This window comes from Podarcis gaigeae (assembly GCF_964106915.1).
Source record: "Podarcis gaigeae genome assembly, chromosome: 14".
NCBI lineage: Eukaryota > Metazoa > Chordata > Lepidosauria > Squamata > Lacertidae > Podarcis > Podarcis gaigeae.
The window spans coordinates 37,442,719-37,448,597 of NC_139690.1; positions in this window are offsets into that span (position 1 = coordinate 37,442,719).

Genomic DNA, 5,879 nt, shown 5'->3' on the forward strand with positions numbered 1-5,879 from the left:
AGGCCTGTGTCAGCAGCTCTGTCATTTAACTCGGAACCAATGCAATAATCTGCACTACACAGTCCAGCTGCTTTTCTAATGGTGCTCTTGGCAACCAATCCCTAAATGGGGGCAAGTTCTGCGGACTGACCTCACAGTTCACAAAATCCAGAACTGCAAGTAGCTCCCTCTGCCTTCATGCCCCCATCCCTGCTCATTGTCATTCCCTTCCTGTTTTGCACCTGGCAGAGGACACAGATCCTGAGCTGCAGCTACGTAGATTCAAACCGCTATTAATCCTTCACCACCATGAGCAGCAGACAGCTTTCAACATTTATTGAGAGCTATTAAGATACTGTAAGCTGAGGATCATTCAGCTGGGCACTTGAGAGATGCACAATGGTGAGGGTGAGGGTGTCAGGTTAAAAAAAATAAATTACAGTATACGATTATAAATCCAAAGCAAGGCACTGTTAAACAACATGCAAACTATAATGCATACCCTTCCAAAGGAAGGGGTATAGTTTTGCATGCAGAAAATCCCTGATTCAATCCCTGGCATATCCAGAATGGGGTGGGGGAGACACTCATCTGAAATTCTGGAGAGCCGCTGCCAATCAACGTAGACAATACTATGCTAGATCAACCAGCTTTCCCCAATACATAAATACATCAAAGGGTTGGGGGTATATATAAAGGATTAGCATGTCTACTCAGAAGGAAATCCAGTTGAATTCAATGGGATTTATTCCCAGGTAAATGCATGTAAAGCTGCAACATTAGGATTACAGTACAATGTGCTCTATTTGGGAGTGAACTCTGTGCAAAACAGTGTGATACTCTGGAGTAAACATGCCTAGGAATGTGCTGTTTTGACTAACACAGAGTGTAAGAATAAACTCCAACATGCTGGTTCTGATTACTTCTTCACTCCCACAAAGAACCAAAGTAGAAGGGAAGAATTCTGCCATCTCCAGTGCACTGAGCCTGGTGATACTCAAATCCTATTTACAGGAGCTGTAGTTGTGGCTGAGTTCTGATGCTATTTTATTTTGTTTTGATTTATTGATATATTGTATTATATATTTTATTTGCATTAATATATATTGTTGTTCACAGCTTTGGGAGCCTTAAGCTAAAAAGCAGTATATAAATAAACCATACCACACTCCTTCCCTGCAAAGAATCCTAGGAATTCTAGCTTATTAAAGGTGCTGGGAATTGTAGTTCTGTGAGAGGTGAAGCACAGCTAGCAAAGGCATTTAGGGTAGTGCTACCATTTCCACCGCACTGGGCGCTGAGCCTAGGGGGTGCTGCAGGACATTGTAACTATGACACAGTAAATTGAGCAGAACCAAAGGCAGGAGGTGGGGAGCGAATTTTGGCCTCGAGCAGGGAGCTGCTGAAAACTGAAAGACCAAAGTCTGCTGTTGCAGCTAGGACTGGTCTGGAAGAACAGCAGCTAAACAAAATTCTTATAGTGAACTAATGTCTAGCTTTTTTCAGAATGATCACCTGGGAATGGTTTCATATTTTAGAACAATTTGTATTGATAGAATTTTTCCACTTTTGTGTAGAAGCATTTTAAGTACTTGGATTGTATAAAGAGTGAACAGTTGAACAAATGTAAATGGAAACTTAATAAAACTATTTGTTGGGAGGAATTTCCACTTTGCTCGACTGTTTTATTGACTTTGAGTTTTACTGTATATTGTTATATTTTGGTTTTAAATTGTAATGTTAAGTGTCCTCACAATTTATTTACTTACTTGGTATTTAAAAAAAAGAAGAAGGGCAGTATGCAAAAACTCTTAACTAAATTATAGTTACATCTCACATGACCCCCTTAAGAGCCAGATCAAGATATTTTGCTGCCTGAGGCAAAAGGTCAAGATGTTGTGCACCTCTCCACACCACATATAGAAGCCATTGGGATTGGCAGTTGCAATGGGACAGGAAGCTTGCTGAGGGGACACGGAGCAGGCCACAAAGAGCTCTATTTTTCAGTGCCTGACCCTCAACAGTGGCTAGTTCCCACTGGAACTGGCCAGCTAAGGCCACATCTATAGTGTGCATTTAAGACACATTGATACTGCTTTAAAAGTCATGGTTTCCTGCAAAGAATCTTGGGAACCACAGTTTGTTAAGAGTGCTGAGAATTGTTAGGTGATTCCTACTCCCCTCACAAAGCTATAATCCTCAGTGTTTTTTAACAACTAATCCTTCTTCACAGAGAACTCTGAAATTTGTGGTTCTGTGAGAGTAATAGGGGTCTCCGAATTACTCTCAGCACCCTTAATAAAATGCAGCTCCTAGAATTCTTTGAGGGAAGGAGCATCATAGCAGAGGAGGCTAGCCTGGAATGCTGGAACTTCAGCAGCTGTCCGAGGAGGCTGGCCTCTGGTGCCAGCTGTGGACTGAAATATTCTGCTCCAGGGCAAAGAAAGATCCCTGGCTCTATTGGCAGGATTGTTCTGCCTCTGCAAAACGGCTCAATGCCAGCATATGATCAAGCAATACGATAATAATAAAGTACCACAGCCCCCAGTTTGCAGGCTGCTTCCGTCTTGCAGCCAGAAGGACTCTGTGCACCAGGGTATAAGGCCACCCCATGTGAGCAAACAGACGTCGCAGCATGAACTGGGGGTGATTGCGAAAGATATTTAGCAACGATGTCCATTAGCATTCACTTTGAAACCATGCTGTTTTTGCACTCCCCACTTCTGCAACTGATAGAAAGTGCCAGGAGGGGCTTTCCTTGTCAGGAAAGAACCCTGCAGAGGAGGGATGTTGGGCTTTTTGCTTTAAAAAACAAAACCCTGTTTATAAATACATTGAAGCGCCTAAGCCCTTACCAGCAATATGAAGCGGTACAGCCCAGCCACCGGTTTAGCACCTTAGTGAGAACTAGAGTCTTGTTTAGGCTTATTGTGCTCTCTGCCTGCTTGTATCTTGCCAAGGAAGGAACATAACTGGCCCTCTGCCAGTGTAGTGGGGCTTCTGCTAGAAGTTCGCTATTAATATATAGGAAATACAAATACATACTCACGCACGAATACATGTCTGTGTATTCTTGTCACACAACATTCACTCCAAAAACCTGTTTTCAGTTCCTAGAGTGACTGATGTATCTAGAACAGGGATGGGGAACCTGTGACCCTCCAGATGCTGTTGAATTCCAGCTCCCATCAGCCGCTGTAAACATGGCCAGTAGTCAGGGATGTTGGGAGTTGTAGTCCAGCAAGATCTGGAGGGCCACAAAATCTCCGCCCTTGATGCAGACAGACTGATCCATTAATCTCAGCTCTGAAAATATGGATGATTTTGTACTGATTGAATTTTTTAAAAACCCTTCTATCCTGTGGGCTTAGAGCAAGTTTTTAGATAATATAACGTGGTCAATAACTATTGCAATCTATATAGGACTCATACTTGAAGGAGTAATTTAGCGTGCACTTTCAGAATAATGACATCCTGCAGCTCCCTAGAAAAACAGTACGTAAAGCATATGAGGTACTTCAGTCTACACTAGCAACAGGTACACATTGTAAGGGAAAAGGTGCAGCCATATTTAACCAGGTACAGCTGGGACACGAAAGAGGCTCACCTGCTGCAGATATCAACAAGGTGAAACTAGAACGCACACATAAATAAGTACTGTTAGAGGTTATGCGGACATGGCTGTGCATTATGCACTTCACACATTATAAGGTGTCCTACACAGAAGTCAAGCACGTCACAAGAACATAACACGTAAACCCTTTGTAAACCATTCCTGAGTTTCGCTCAGTGTTATTATTTATATTAAACATTTATATTCCACCTTTTAGAACCACGTCCTCACAAAATGGATTCCGGCAACAGAAAAAAAGACTATCAAAACAGAATATACAAATTAAAACTTAACACCAGATCAACACCAGAGAGATCAAACCAGGGAGGCTTAAACATTTTTTTAAAATCTAGGGAGGCCAAAACTTTAACAACAACAACAATAACCACCACCAAGAAAAGCTAAGCAGAAGAGGCAGAGGTTCAAAAAGCATCCACAGATGGAACTTGACAAATATCTCCAGTGAGGATGATCATAGGTGAAGAGTCCAGTGTTTTTTTTCTAGAAAAAGAGGTGCAGGAACTCCCCCCCTTTTTTTTTTACAGACAACCCTAAGTCGTTGAGCTACTGTTATGCTACAAAGAGGTGCTGGAACTCAGTTCCAGTGAGTTCCAGCTGAAAAAAAGCCCTGGAAGAGCCACCACTGAAAAGGCTCTGTCTCCGCACAGGTCATTCTCAGGATGACCAAGGCAGTTTCAGCCTCATAACCAGGTCAGAAAATGTACAGAAATGAATCCAAGTAAAGAAGTATCATCCATGACTGTCTGGAGTTGAGATGCCACCACCTTTTCCAGTGTCACTAAGTTTGATGAATCCAGTTCCCTAGTAAGCATGTTTATGACTGCAGCGTAAAATGGTTCATTAGGGTTTCCAACTCATCACCAAAAAAGGCAATGCAGCACCAAAAAAAGGGGCACATTTACTTAACATTTGCATATGATAATTTATATGTACAGAAGCAGATTTTGAAATTACTGCAACTTAAATAGGTATACTTCTCACTAACCATTCTGAAGAAGACAGTGACTAAGTGATCTGTATGCCCACAGTGTCTGCCACCCAGATGCTCACAGCTGAAGGACAACTTTAAGGCTCCCTCTCTCCGTTCTTATGTCCATTTTATCTTTATACCACACATGGACCGGACAGCCCTCTAAATAGAGGATTGTCCTCTGTAAAGCAGGACACAGATACCTTAAATGCAATCCAATGCACGTCTATTCAAAGCTAAGTCCCACTGATTTTATGAGGACTTACTCCTCCATAAAGGATTGCAGCATTACAGAACATATTCTTTACAGAGTAATACTTGCAGAGTATTGGAAGAGCGGCAGATGGGGGGGGGGGGATTTTTGCGGTGTATTATACCACAATAATTTATTTGAAATTATTGCTTATTTTGAAGAGCTTCTCTGTTCATTTTATGTATCTGATGAAGCAGATGGAAAGGCTGTAGCTTAGTGGTACAGTATCTGCTTTGCCTGCAGAAGATCCCAGGTTAAACACCAGACAATTCCATATAAAATGGGCAAACCCCTCTGCCCTGCCTGAAACCCTGGAGAGCTGTTGGCAGTGAATACAGAGATACATGGACCTGAGTGGAACAAGGCAACTAAGGCCCTATCACCTCAGGCCCAGGAGCCGAATGTGGTCCTTAAGTCTTCCCTCTCTGGCCCCCTGAACTCTCCCCAGCCCCTGCCCCCAGCCTTGTTTTATACCATGAATAGGTTTTGCCTGGCTGGAATGAATCTTTGAAGTCTGATGCATCCGAAGGACAGGTGCAGAAAGTTCTGTAAAAGGGCAAAATTTGCACCCACTGTAAGACTGTGGTTTCATTTCTGGTGAGGAAAACCCACAACCAGATTATTACTATTTGAGGATCGAGGAAGCTACCTCTATCAGGCAGGTAGGCCCATCAATAGCCTAGCGAGAAAAGGGGGCTGGGCTTCTCGCGCTGCCCCCGCCCTTTATGTTAATCAGCGCTGAATCACGCTCACCTGACGGGAGGGGGAACAAATAAACCCCGCCCCTCCACGGACTGAGAGAGCCGAGAAATCCTGAGGGGGCTGAACCACCCGAGCCATTTGCTTCGACGGGGGGGGGGGGTCGGCGGAAAGAGACACCCCAAGACCCTGTCTGACATTCCTCTTTCACAAACCCTAAAAAGCAAAATGAAAACCGTCCTCATGATCACAGATCAGCGAAATGACCACGGAGGAGGAGCAGAAGGTGGTTCCCTATTAAGAGCCCTCCCTTATTTTTCCCTCCCTCTCTCCCTTGGCACATT